At 47.5% G+C, this 14,958-nt stretch overlaps 1 long non-coding RNA gene across 1 annotated transcript; it reads left to right on the forward strand.

Annotated features, from left to right (window-relative positions):
* Positions 1-258: 258 nt before the first annotated feature.
* On the forward strand, positions 259-14,734 carry LOC119198774 (uncharacterized). The gene is made up of 4 exons (XR_005114556.2): positions 259-380; positions 10,680-10,745; positions 12,543-12,712; positions 14,683-14,734. It is a non-coding gene; the product is annotated as an uncharacterized LOC119198774 (long non-coding RNA).
* The last annotated feature ends 224 nt before the right edge of the window (positions 14,735-14,958 follow it).

The raw sequence follows: 14,958 nt of genomic DNA on the forward strand, positions 1-14,958 counted from the left end.
AAATATTTAGAAAAATCTGTGACATCACAATCCCATGTACTATAGTCCTTATCCTGTCACGGTTTGGATCTGCTTCCTGTTTTATTTTGTAGTTTCATGTCTCTTGTGTCCCTGGGTTAGCTTCACTTCCTGCCTTGTCCTGTGATTGCCTGATTGTTTCCACCTGTGTCCAATCACCTGCACCTCTCTCGTGTATTTAAGCCCTGTGTGCCTGTTGTCCCCTGTCGCGTCATTGTTGAGTGTCAAGTCTACCTGTTGTTGGAGCACGGCTTTTCTTGGATTAAAGAGCACTGTTGGAAAACCTGAAGGCCCTGCGTCTGAGTCCTGCCCTCCTCTGATGTTTTTGACTTCGGAGGTGAACCTCTGCACGCGTACCCCAAGTAAGACCAGATAACTATACCCTCCTCTTTTGGAGAGTACATTTGTGACACGTTTGTGGTCGTTTGTTAGTGTTGTTGTTGTTTTTTTAAACGGGAAGCTTTTAACTATGACGCCTGAACTACAAATCGGTCTGCTGCTTCAGCACCAAGGACAGCGGCGCAGATTTATCAATACAACATGGGAATGATTCTCGTCCGCTCCGAACCGCTTCTTTCCTACCTCATTGCGTGCGTGTGTAAATCTGTGTGTGTGTGTGTGTGTGTGTGTGTATTCGGGGAGAGGTCCTCCACAGCTTCGGGGCAGAGGCTGCGGCGTGATGATTAATACCACGCTCTCCGGCCCCGTGGTCATCCCGCTTTAACATATATTTTTTTCTACTTGTTTCATGGTGTTTCAGGCCGTCTTTAGTCTCTGGTGTTTGTCGTGAATGGTGTAATGCAGCGACGATGATTAGCATCATAAGGATGACTCATTCTATTATATTAAAGAGCAATGTGTTGAGTCCATTCTATCTAACGTGCCCACTGGTTAAACTGGTTGTACTTGTACGGTACCTCTGCTCTTAGCTAACATGGTGGATGCATTTCGGTCATTCTGCTGCAGAGTGGGATACCCCCCCCCCCCCCCCCCTCCATCTGATGGGCCTTTTAGAACCAGCTTGAGACGACTCGATGATGGAGATTGTTTTTACTACATTAGGCCGGTCTCCTCCCTTCTCACCTCCACACAATCAAAGGCTCTATATTATCAATAACATTTCCCACTGGGAATACAATTTCAAGGTCTGTGTGGTACAGGAAAAACACAACGCTGCATTCTGGTTTAGAAATTCCACTGCGGCAGTTTTGGAGGACAAATCTTTGATATTGCAGGTGCAGCAAGATAACAAACGTACTACTGGCAAACACTATTCCCTGATCGCTTTGTACATCATTTAGAATTGATTAGGACACGGTGTCTTTCTTACCGTCTTGCATGTGTTTTTTTTAAACTTGATATATAAAGCCATCGTTGGGCTTCATTTGTTCTAGAAAGAACCGTCCTTGGTCAAATAGCTTAAAATGACATACGTTGACATTTATGTTTTGAAACTGCCACCAACCGTCCTGAAGGGGATGTGAACCTATTACCTACTGAAAAGAGACATTTTTCTGTCATTGTGCTAAGCAAAGCTGATTGACGACATTCTACATGCAGAATGTGAGTAGACAAAAAGTGCGTCTGCAGCCCTCTCGTCTGGCTCACACAGGAACATCTACAACACAGGTGTGTTTTTGTCAGGCAAAGAAACTGTATAAAATTAAGGAAATAAAGCGGGAAGGTAACACATTTAACGGGAGCGGTGCTGAGGTGTGGTTTGTCTTCTGAAACAAGGGCCCCAGGCGGACTAGGTGCAGACGGAAGCAGGTTATTTGCAGAGAATGGCCGATGCATCAATCTGTCTTCCTGAAAAAACCCTGTCGCCAGAGGAGGGAGACGTACAGGAGGCGTCTGAAATGACAAACCGTGAGCCGGTCTGCTTGGTTCAGCAAAAAAAAAACAACAACAACAAATAAATCGGGTCTGGTGGCAGCCTGCAGAAAACACATCCATTTGTTTTTGGGAGCGGCCCGGCACGACCGCATTTAGTCATGGAGGGAAATGCTGGAAAGCAAAGACCGAGCGGCTTGTGGAAGGTACCAGCAGGTCTCCAGAGGGCGTTTTACAGAATGTAGCCCATGTGCAATAAGTACGGATTTCAAAACGTCATCACGTTCATCAAATTAGTCACGAGGCCGACACCCAAAGTTCGTCCTTTTCCGCCGCTTTCGTACTATTTGTTTCTCTCCAGCTTGCCGCATCCAGCTCTGACACCCTGGGAGTTTTGAAAACATCTCACCGTGGGGGGGGGGGGGGGGGGGGGGGGAAATAAGTGGCATTTACTTCCAGGTTATTTTCTTACCCGTGGCGTGTTCTTTTGGGGGAGGACGTCAGTGACTGTCAAACGCTGCAGCTCAAGTCCTGTGGTTAAAAGTCCTGTGATTGCTGCTTTCCTGCTTGGACCTCTGCAAGTGCACGAAGCCAGGGAGGTGTTGCATTTGGGCGTCTGACCATCTCCTACTCACAACAACTTGGGTGTTTTTCTGTGCTGTATCACTCCCTGCGGCAGCTGATCAGCAGCAGGAGATGAGATTTATTTGAGTATTCAGTCATTTCTGGCTTTGATAAATCTGCATGAATGAGAAAATGGGACATTTGGGCTGTAAGTCACTGCGGTAAGATTTAAGCTGGCTGCTTCTTATCCTGCTCCGTAACTCCTCGATTCCAGCAGCAACGCCAGGAACCTCCTCATAGAATGCAAGCTCAAGGGAAACCAATTCAACACTGTAATTTGTGCCCGATATCAAATACTTGCGTAATACAGTGGTGTGCTACAATCTGCAGATGAGTTGTCTGCAGGTGGTGAATCACCCACACTGCAGCGATTAATCCCAACATTTTTCCTGCCAGGTGGGAGCTCGTTGATTTATTCAACTGAAATTCTAGTGTCGCTGGATTAATATTGCAGCTCACCTTGAAACACACAGTACCAGCCACACTTTCTCATTCAATTGAATAGGGAAGTGTGTCCAAACTTATGACTGCTACTGTATATATGCCAGCTTGCAACCCTTTATTTGAGATATAATTGCAGTATGCAAATGGCTGTGGATGTGGCATAACGTGACAGAAACAAATGAAAACTGATGAATAAACATGGTGTAGACTCATTAAAGTTGAGGACACATCGTCAAACCATCGGAGAATGTGACAGGAGAAGAAAAAAAAAAAAAAGGACAAATAATGTAATGACGGCTCAACGATTGTCTCGATTAATTTTGCCTCTCGTTGAAACTGTCGGGACACAAAAGAGCGAGCGAGACGAAAGACAGCGCAGAGAGCTAATTGGAGATGTCACTCACGCGGCACCGTTAGCGGCCACGTGCAGCACGCACCGATCCATTTCTTCATCTTTCGGCGAGTCACGGGCCGGGTTTCGCGGCGCCCATGAACTGCACACGAAATGCTTTTCACCAGAATCGCTGAGCTGTGATCAAAGGACGCAAAGATAAAGAAGAAGGAGGGTTCGACTACTACTCACAATTTGTTGGGGGGGGGGGGTGTGTTCATATTTGACATTTGAATCTCAATGAGATGAAAAGAAAAAGCTGCTGCGCCATTTCAACGATAATCGCGGAGCCGCTAGATCATTTCCGTGGTAGACGTTTCCGTTATGAAGCAATAAATAGCTTCTGAGGCTGAAATGTAGAATATATAAATAAAAAAAAATGAGGAGCAGCTGCAAGGCGACAAAGACGCGGAAACTCCGTCCAAACTCTATCAGCCATCAGGGCGGCGTGGAGGGGAGTGAACAGTGAAGTCACTTTTGACACCATCAATCGACCGCAGCCCGCCATGATGAATGTGCTTGCTAAACACTGGGCTCCTCCCCCCCCCCCCCCCCCCCCCCCCCCCCGGTGAGAGGAGCCCAGTGTTTAGCAAGCACATTTTAATTAAGAATCACAGAATCCGCATTCAGCCACAGGAGGCACAGGAAGCAGGAAGGAAGCCTGGGTGGAGGAGGTGGAGGCCGTCACAGGCCGGAGCAGTTTGCGTGCATTTAAAAAAAATGAAAAATATTCCTCCGGGGACGGAAATGCAGTCCGGAGATGTGATCCATCACGCTGCGAGGCGCCACGCAATTTGTTGTGTGGAGAATGAACTGCGGTCCCATCACAGACGCATGTGGCAGTTAGAAGGGTCCTGCGAATGATCGGGAAGGCCTCATAACGTATCAAACGCTGACAACTCGGTGTGAAGTGCACCTCCTGTGACGGCTGTTAATCGGGAGGAGCTTTTAAACTTTTCCAAAACCGTGATGAAATACATTCACTTAAGCTCATTGTGTCTCAGAGATATTTAAGGAGGAGGAGAGGAGAGAAAAGGGGTTGCGTAAGAGCACTTTGAAATCAAAGGTTGACAAATCTGAGCTGTGCGCTGTGGAAGTTTAAAGGACAACAGAGCGTTTGTTTTTTGTTTTTTTGGATGAAAAGGCCATTTGAAATCTCTTGTTGCTTCCATGAAAGGAGGCTGCATCACACCGGCACGCTTCCCTCTCCGCCACACACAACAGAGCTCGGCACAGTGCTGGAGAACGGAACGCAAAGGTTTCTTCTCACAATAAACAACCAGCCCAACAGGCCATGCAACTTGATTACGTAATCGGTGCAAAAATAAACACCGTTTTGAATAATTCAAAAACACCCAGAGGAGAGATTCCAGAGATTTACACACGGATGACAAATGACCGGATGAGGGGAAGAAATGGGGCCGTTTGCCGTCTTTAGTGGGGTCTGACACCGTGAAAAATGCAAGCTGCGCCGTGAAGTGCACAAGGGAGCACGTTTTCAGCCTAAATGCGGCAGCACCAGGTATCCAAGGAGCTTCATGGTATTATTTAGTGCCCTAATTCACATTAGTCTTTGCATGCGGGCTTTGTGCACGCTCCTCTCCTTTTGCAAAGTGGTCCCCAACTCCCAGCCGAGCACCCGTCCGCTCGCCGCTCGTCGCCCCCATCAGATGCAGAGTGGCGGCGTGCGTCCGTTTCCTTCGAGGTGGATCTGATCGCGCTTCGCGGCCCCCGATGAGAGGCTGAACGGCCTGATCGCAGAGGGGATGCTTCGGCTGCCGTCGATGCATGGCCCATTGCGAGCTTGGTCTGCGCGACGAGGTTGTTATGGCGACGAGGCCGACTCCAAACTCCTGTGTGTGTGTGTGTGTGTGTGTGTGTGTGTGTGGGAGAGCAAGAAGACATGAAGAAGATGGTGTTTTGGATTTCTCTACGTGATGATTGACAGTGATGGTTTTGTTTTTCTCGTCTACATTCACAACATTAAACACCCGTCACTTCTCCGGTTTCACATCTGTCAGGAGCATCATTTCATGCGGCTTCTCACCATCCATTTAAAGTTGAGCTGAAATGAAATCTATTTTCTCTGGGAAACTGGAATATACATCCTTGTTGTTTCTTCTCATTTTTGTCAAAATTGATATTCCCCCCCCCAAAAAAAAGACCACAATTGGGTTTTTTAATCTGAGTGTATCGGTACTTTAATGTAACAGGTCTGTCTATGTCCATAATTAGCTCATAAAAATAAAAATAGAAAAACATAAACAAGCATTAAACAGTAGTGACCTCTGCAGTTGTAGTTCACTGTTGCAAAAAAAGCAACCGTTGGCATCATTTGTTCAGGGTTGGCGGGTCTCGCCGGCTTGCTTTCACTTTCTTGTCAGGATAAAAGTGACCTTTACAAGGTTTCCCCCAGGGAGAGAGAGAGGGAAAGGGGAGCCTGATAGCATGCTAGCATGCTAGCTAGGACAGCTAATTTTAATCCCAACGGACACTAGCCATCCAACAGTAAAGCAAACGGTGCGCGGGACGCTCTGGGAGACCCGGGAAGAACTCCATCATCAGAAGGGCGGCTCGTGAGAGACTCAGCAAAGGATCCACACCGACAGTCGCGCTTTCTGAGCAGCACGGATCAGAATTGTGTCGGACTGGCGAACACGAGGGGATGCGGTTCTGGTCCCTGGTAATGCGGAGGATAATGACAGGGAACACAATGAGAGGCAGTGGACCTGAGAGCCCGGATTAAACCGCTCTATGGAAATAGAATCACTGACAGACTCCTGTGGCCTTTCACGGAGATGGATCGCAATATGGGATGTGGGGGTGGTGGGGATAATAATCATTCTCAGTGGTTCCTCTTTTCATCTGCTCAGCTCACTTTTGAATTTTCTCAACATGGATGATGAGGTTTTCTTCACTTCTTCGTTGTGTGTCATTCCAACACTGCAGTCGGGGAGGTTAATCATAAAAGTTGAAAGGGCGTTGCATATTAAGCCCCAAATCTGTGGAGCCACACGGCACAGAAATCACGGGCCTTCGACGGCAGACTGGGTGTCGTGAAAATAATTAACACACACAAGGTGTAACCTGTTGTATCATTACTCGCATAAGTAATAAAAGGGTCTTTAAATACCAGCATCACTGTGTACAATTGCCATGGAACGTCCATGTTTTCTTGCTCTTTCAAAATACCCCTTTGCTCATTGCTGCCAACACAGTGGTTGATTTTTAATGTCACATTTGTCCTTAAGATTGTGACCCCTGGTATCTGAAAGATTAGTATCTGGCTTAATATTCTAACTGATGCACATTTAAAGAGCTCTCTGAGACGTAAGGTCGCTGAAGGTTGTGCAACTTAAGATAAAGCGTGAGCAGCTCCCATCCAGATTTTCCCTAATTTGATTACAGCTTTGCCCATCAGGCAGCACATGCTATCTCTTTGTGTCTGAAGATGGTGATATTTTCTCCGAAGAAGGAGATAGATCTCGTAAATCTTAAACTCTGCTCAAACGAATGCCTCCCAGTCGGCCAATTTAGATAATCCTCCCCCCAATGTCACTGATGTGGCGCGAGTGACAGATGTTAATACGCTGTGAAAAAACGCTTTCAAAGCCCATTGAAGCAGCGCTGTGGATCTTTATTAAGATCAATATTCATTTATTTTTCTCTGATAAGTGTGACTGGATTTAGTCCCGCCGAAGCGGCTCCTCGCGGCCCCGGCGCCGCTTCTTTTTGTAGCGCTGGGAGGGGAGGAAATTGACGGCGGCGTGTGATGGGGAGGAAGAGAGAAGACGAGGGGCACGAGGGAAACGGCGAGAAAGAATTGGCAGGTATTGAGGAGATTTGAAGGCCGGCCCCGGATATTATAAATCCTCCGCCAATTCCCCATAATCACGCTCGAGGTCACTGGCGATGCCGCGCGGAAGTGCCGAGTCGGCTTCTTCCAGTCCGCAGGGGGGGGGGGGGGGGGGGTCCCCAAAGCCTTTTGACCACCGCTGATGAGATCAACGGGGGAGACAATGCAGTTTTGTGAAAGTCAGAAACTTCGGGCCCAAGTAATAAAAGTAAGAGATTATAAAAAAATTTTTTTTGCCAACTCTTCTAAAAAATCGGAAGTCGGACCTAATCACGTTTTGAAAAGCCTCTGCATTGGATTTCACGCTGTTCTCTCTGCCTCGGAGGCCAAAACTGGCCTGAACGCCGCAGCGCCTGCGATTTAAGGATGAGAGGAGAGTTGCAGATGAAGCGTTTCTGCACCCATAGCTAATTTTTAGCATGCTAAACGAGCTAAACCAAGACGGTTATCCCGGTGAGAGTTGCGCTCCAAGTGGCGGCACGTCAACGTAGTGGTAGGACGCGCGTTAGCACGGAGCCGTTAGCATTCGGCTCGGAGCGCAGCTTCAGCGCAACGTTCATTTATTGTGTGCGTGCTGGAGGCTTAACAGACATCTTGAGGACATTGCAGAGAATGTTGAAACCTGCGCACCTGCGATAGCAATGCGTGCAGCGGGATCCTCATTCAACCCAAGCTTGAAAATAGCTCTTTAATCTGCCCCCCCCGTCTGGATGTAAGCGCTACACTCCAGCTGATGACGTGCCAAAGGAAAAGCAAAAAGGGCCACAGCTGATAGACTTTAACCTTCCAGCAGTGAGACATGAGGTCATGACCAATTTCATGAGATTTAATGAACAAAAAGGCAATATAAAAAAAAGGCTCCCAGGCAGGGAATCATTTAAAATTAACAAGAGAGATGATATCATGTCACTGGAACAAGGTCAAGACCGGAACATCATTTGCTTTGCTTTCCTCCAGCTCGAATCACTCGTTCCTCCCGCTGTGTCCTTCAAACGCGTCCCGTCCGACCGGCGTAATTGCCACCATGACTGGGCCTTTTTCTACTCCTCATCCCCCCCCCATCCATCACCCCAACGGAGATATGGGCTTCTACCTAACACGACTCCTCCCTCCTCGCCCCCCCCGGTCTGCCTCCTCCCTTGAGCGGTTATGGTGATAAATAACGGATCCAATGTCCAGCGCCGGACTCCCTGGCCCCGCATCACGTCGGCGCTGAGTGATGTATTGGCCGCGTTGGGGTTGGTGACAGGTTTTCGTTGTGTTGGTGCCGTTGGGCCGCCTTTAAGCGACCCCCCCCCCCCCCCGCTCGGCGCGGCGGGTTATGTTTACTTTGTGCTTTGTGTCCCACAATTTAGGGAGTTGAAAGAAAGGAGGCAACTGCTCAAAATGTGTTTTATTTTTGCATTTAGCGGTATTTAATCCCTCGAAAGTGATGGAAGAGGCTAAATAAAAATACCTCAGATTGTCCTGCATGGCCTCGACGCAGGTCACTGTTTGGACAGACCACGTCAGGCCCAAACTGAAACTCCTCAGACCTGCAGAGCAGAGATAGTACCTCAGTTTAATACAGCCTTGGTGTTTCTGAATAGCTGTTGATTAGTACACAGCCGCCGTGAGGACTTGTTCCACGGAGTGCAGGTTCACACGCAGGGTAATCTATTCATAGCGGTACGTGGCAATGAGTCGCCGGAAAGCTTCCATTCATCTGCGCCGATATAAAGACTGTTTGTGTTTGTGAGATGTTTTTGTTTCTGATCAAAAGAACAGAAGTGGGAAGTTTTGCTCGGAGAGCCGCTTAATGGCATCTCACTGGCACAGCTGTGGGAAAACTCCTGCATATAAAATCAGAGAGCTGAACACAAATACAAAACCTAAGCACACTCGATGCAAACACGAAACCAAGGCTGGGTATTACATTAAGTCCACTGGAGTGAACTGAAGAAAATGTTTATCTAAATCGAATCGAAAAAGACCCTGTTTTCGTCCAAAACATGAATAAATGCAAAGCAGGCAACTGCAGCTGCAGCGGACGCTATGGGCTTTATGTGGCTGTTCCACTCACAGCAACTCAGCTGGTGTGGTTTATTTTCTAAAATTGCTCATCCCCCTCCTGAGACCTCCATCACCCTGCGCATGTTGCTGCACCCACACACACACACACACACACACACACACCGACGGAGCAGAGAGTCCGCCTCCAATATCAGAGCTCGAGTCCCCACAGGCTGTCGGGAGGGAGCAGGCTGCTGCAGTCACAGCGTGTAACCTTCCTCTCCTCAATATGGATCTGTGAACACAGGAAGAAAAAATAAAAAAAATAATCACTTCTCCCGAAGGGGGCAAACCGCAGAGCCAGGGGCAGAGTGGCTGGATGAACTCTGATGCCAACTGGAAGAACTGGTTATTTCCATCCGGGTGTGATTTATTGCTGTTCACAAAAATTAAGCTCTCTAATATTTCATGGGTACCTTTTGGCTTTGTGAGGGAAGGAGGGTTCATGCTTTTCACTGACTACACATTCAGTGACTGGAGAGATATCTGTTTTAAATTAGATTAGATTAGCTGCCTTCTGCGAGGTTTTTTTGCCACAAAGAGGAAAACAACATTTTTAATAGATATTCGGACTGTATTGACTCTAAATAACTAAAAACGTGAGGCGACCAATGTCTTATTTCTTCATCATTATATGAAAAACTTCCCGAGTAGGTTTGCTTCTGCACTTAAAGGTTTTCTCATTCATTTTACTGCTTTTACAAAATGTATTGAGTTGCATTTTGACTTAAAGTCTGTATCTAGCGTGATGTTGCTCATCCCAGTCCCTCCCACACACAGATACTAGTTTTTTTGTTTTTTTTTAACAACACTTATCATTTTTCATTATGCCTGATAGGGAACAATAGAAACACATTTTTTCGTTCATATGGACCTTGAGATCAAATTGAAGCTGTGGGGGGGGTGAAACAACTAAAAACAGCCCACCGGAGGCCCGAAAGAATTAAAGGAACAAATTCAATATTTTAATCCGCAGATACATACGGGAAGAAATGTCCGACGCCTGCATGTAATGAATATTGCTGCTATTGTGCTCGACGCCTCGGGCCACAAAAGAGAAACCACGCGGCTGGCGAGAGACGTCGTGGTTGTTTGTGTGCAGCCTCTGATCTCACAGCTCATTAGGATTTAAACACAAACCGCGGCTACCTCAGCTGCCGCGTTTGCTGCTGTTGGTGCACATGTCAGTCAAACGTGGGATTGTCCCCCCCCCCCGTCCCCCTGGTGCGGGGATAGAGATGAACCCCTCGCGACTGCAAAGGAGGACAGAATGAATTCATGCAGTCTGACCTCGGCGCAGGTGTTCGCTCCTGACTTTCAGTCCTCTCAGTTTTTTTTTTTTTTTTTTTACCCGTCCGCCGGTTAACGGACCTCAGTCCCCCCCCCGATCGACCGATCAACACGATTAATCGGGAGATGTTGCTCCCGCCCCTCTCCTCTCTCTCTCTCTCTCTCCTCCAGCTCACCGGCTCTCCATCCCTGCCAGATGGCATCAGTGCAAAGCTGCGAGCAGAGGAAGAATCAAAGGTAGGCTTCAGAGGCTCCAGAAGCAAGAAAGCACAGCGGTTTATCTCCTGCTGTTCGGATGACACATTTACAGGCTCCGTTCGGAGAGTAACCCCGGGAGGGAGTTGCAAATGAGAAAACACCGGCCTCGCACTCCCTGAAATAGCTGCCGTGTTTTTACAGTGCAAATGCACAGAGGATGAAACGAAAGATGCTCGGGGGATGAGATGAGCAGCAGCATCGAAAACCACGGCCAATCAGACTCTTACACGAACCTGCTTGTGGAAGACTTTAACAGCACATTTAATGACTGCGAGTGAAAAGTTAACACTTCATTTCCACGAGGACATCGTTGCACCTTAAAGGTTGGCGATGTTGTTAAAAAGTTTTATTGAGTTCAGGAAGCAATAAACACATCAAATGCTCCGATACAAAGCGGTAGTAAAGCATCTGGTAAAATGACCCGTCTGTCTACCTGCTCTCTGCCCTGTTTAGTAGGTTATAGGTTGCAGGTTACAGGAGAATTACATAGGAATTCTTGGCAGAAAATGTAAATTGTAATTACAAAAAGTGAATATACACGGTGGACTGTGCAAGGGATGGAAAAAAAGAGGATGTTTTGCGGGAGACACCCGAGACGCAGGGTCCTTCTGCCGAGACGTCTCGGGCTGCAATCTCCGGGCCGACCTGCTCCATTACATCGGAGAATCCGTGATTAGTTCAATCACAGGGATGTCACGCACACGCACCAAGCCCCGGAAAATCCAAAGCCCTCGGTGAGGGTTATTAGCTGGAGATGTCAAGGTGAGCCACCAATCCGAGGGGGGGGGGGGGACTGCAGGGCAGGCGTTGGCCTCCGGAGAGAGAGGAGGCCGTGATGTTTCCTTCTGGTGGCCACCCCACTTTTTAGAAGGTAACTGTGTTCATGAAGAAAGCAGATGAAGCGTTTCGGAAGATGGCAAATAACCTTTTGAAGTAGCACTTTGACTCAAGGTCGGTCTCTCCTAAGTTATGTTTAAATCTAGCATTCACTCCTCTTAATTCTCTTTGTTGCGTGTGTTAAAAATGTCTTTTGTCAGACCTCCCATTCGAGATTCAAAGACGGAATGATTACAGGCCGGGTGCTTGTGAGAGGGGAGGCCTTTATTTAAGTCGGATTAAAGTACGACGCGGGCTCTTATATTTTCTTTTGTTTTATTCTCTTGAGTTAAACTCCCTTAAGAAGAAGTCAACAGAAGCTCCTGCGAACCACACAGTCATTTTCTCCATCTCCCCTAAGCCGCTCGATTTTTAAGTACCCCTTGAAGGATGCTTTCATAAGACGAGTCTGAGTTGAATGTAGATGTTTTCTTTTTGGGAAGAACCACTCTGCCAGATATTAGAGGGCGATGTCAGTGTCCAGGTGGTTTGAAGAACTAGTAGATTAAACCAGCAATTACCGTGAAGGAGAACCGTGAGGTCCCTTTCAATTAGAATCCCGTTTCAAAAGGTTCATTCGCGATGTTCACATCTGCCACTGGAGGGTTGTGGCTTTTCTTTTCATCCCTTGGAACAACATCACAGATCACGCTGAATGGAGAGAAAAAAACAATTTGATTTTGTTTGGATCAGCCGCTGATCTGATCTTATTTTTTTTTGTCGTGCGAGTATTAACTTTATTCGCGGCGTGGTTAAGTCCTCTAATCCGGTGCATCCCCGGTCCTCCGACCCCGCACCCTTATCGGATGAGGTCAAGTGTAGGTGAATGGATTATGAATTGGACGTTAATTTATTGAATGTTAAAGCGGGTTTTTCTTTTTTTTTTTTTCCCGCCTCCAGCTCCCTGCGAGTCCCACCCTCCCGGCGCCGCGTGAGCCCGGTGAACCCGGGGAAAGACGGAAGAGAAAAGATTCCGCATCGAAGCACAAACTTAATCGAGTCGGTCGTTGCACCCCCTCAATGGAACAATGGCAGAAAGAAATCCCAGAAGGACAGCGACACTTTCGGCGGTGGGGTTTGTGTTAACGTTTGTTTAAAACACCACAATGCTGAAGCTGAGGAGTTAATTGGGTTTAGTGTGCGTGGGCGGGCGGGTGTTAGAGGTGGGATTTGACGGATTGACGGCAGTGAAGCGTTGTGTAACATGAGCCTTTCCGAAGAGTGGGTGTACTAAATGTAGTATGACCTCACGTCTTTTTCACCACCATTCGTCATAAATGAACCATCATCTCGGATTATAACGGTGACGCTTTGGGCGACGTTCCTGTCCCCACACATCCACCGCGGCAATTAAAAATGAGGTGCCACACTTCTGGAACGCCGCGTGACTAAACGTGGCGTGTCACCCGTGGACCTGTGCCCCGGCAGCCTTCTGATGTTCCTTCTGAAACCGACTTCAAAGCCCAGGGACCCGGTGCTGGTTTGTACTGATGTCTTACAGAGGTGGGGAGAGGGAGGGGGGGGGGGCATGAAGCACATCACCGCGTGGCTGAATAAGCGACAGCAGGGCGACAGGCTTTTGGACGGGTGACCCGTGTGAGGACCACAACGGGGCCTTATTTGTGTCTCACGTGGATGTTGGTTGTTCCGTTTGCTTCCAGAACGCACCAGAACAACAGCGGTTGAGTCGTTTTTTTCCACACACGGTTGGGTGGTTTTTATTATTTTTTGGATGGAACCGGGAAGAAAAGCACGCACTGTAATTCGTGGCTGCAAAGCTTGCACTCTCGTCCCTCTCAGGGACACGAACAAACAAAACACAAAAACCTGTGAAAAAAATGGATAAATTACTCCTTTTGGTCGAAATATTAAACACATTTAAAGTGCACAAAAAAATACAATATCTCTTTAAAATGATGTGTTTAAAGGATTTGACATTGTGTGAAATACAAGTGCTGCTATTCGGTACCTTTGACGTTTCTCGTCTTTGTGCTAAGCTAATCCGCAGCTAGCAGTGGCTTCATACACACCAGGCAAAGTGGTCTGTGTATATTTGAATATATATATATTTTCCTATCGAGGTCTAAAGGCTGGTGCATGGTTCTGCGTCTTCAATTCATGGTCCTGAATGCCATTTTTTCTCTCTTTTTTTTCTTCTTTTGCTGCTTTGCATGTCAGTTCGAATGACACCTGGATATGAAACCACCCAGAACCCCCCCCCCCCCCCCCCCCCTCTTTCCTTTTTTTCTTTTTTTGATGTGTGTGTGTCACTTCAGAGACTAAGCACCAGGAAATATGTCCAGCGGTAAATGTGACGTTGGGCTCTCTTGCTCAGATTCTGTGCGCTCGCCCTCACTGGGAAAAACAAATATATATATATATATATATATATATATATATATATATATATATACACACCTGTATATTCAGTCTGTGGACAGCACCACAAACGTGATGAGAGGCGAGTTGCCCGGATCCGGAGCCTCCACTGATGTCTGAGGTGATGCAACGGCGCCTCGCAGGCCCCGGCTTATTCATAAAAGCCAAAGGGAAGATGAAAGGACAGGAGGGAGCTGGAGTGACCTGTTTGGAGAGGGAAGGTTCAAAGTCGCAGCAAAGTCATCTGATCTTCACCGGGGGCGGGGGCGCGGGGGGGACAAGGGTAAGATAACGAGCACCGAGAACGGCCCTTGAGAAGGGAATCACAGGGAGTTCAATTAGGCCTCCTCGCCGCCGCTTCTGGGCCCGGCGCCCGTGTGCCCGGGATGAAGTTCTGTTGATGACGAGAGGCCACAGCGCCGCCGCTTAAAGCCCCGCTAACTGTGCTCCTCTCGGTTCCGATTGGTTTTTGTTCTCGGTGAGGTTTTGAAGTGCGGGGGCTGTCCATTTTGGTTCATTGTTTTCATACTCGCATCTCTAAAGCTTGACGTATGAGGAGCCCCCTGATTAAAGGGAAAAAAAGATTCGCCACTGGCTTTAATATTGTGTGTGTGCGAATGAAGTCTGTTTGGCTTTACTCCCTTTTTTTTTTTTTCCCCAGAACCTCGAGCTCCTCGCTCCCCCGCCGGCATTGAAACGACACAAAGACGCTTAAAAAGTTTCCCTTTCCAGGGCGACACAAATAGAAAATAAATAAACATATGCTGGTTTAGTCTCCTTTTCCAGCCATGTTCTCTCATTATGACATGCATATTGGTTCAATTCTTTTAGAGACTAACTTGGTGTCCATGTTGATGCATTGCACGAGTTGAACTTGCTGTGCTCTTTAAATTGGCGACATCCTTCAATCGTTTGTCCTTTTCGGGTAAAAAACCAG

The sequence above is a fragment of the Pungitius pungitius genome, chromosome 19, assembly GCF_949316345.1.
Source record: "Pungitius pungitius chromosome 19, fPunPun2.1, whole genome shotgun sequence".
NCBI lineage: Eukaryota > Metazoa > Chordata > Actinopteri > Perciformes > Gasterosteidae > Pungitius > Pungitius pungitius.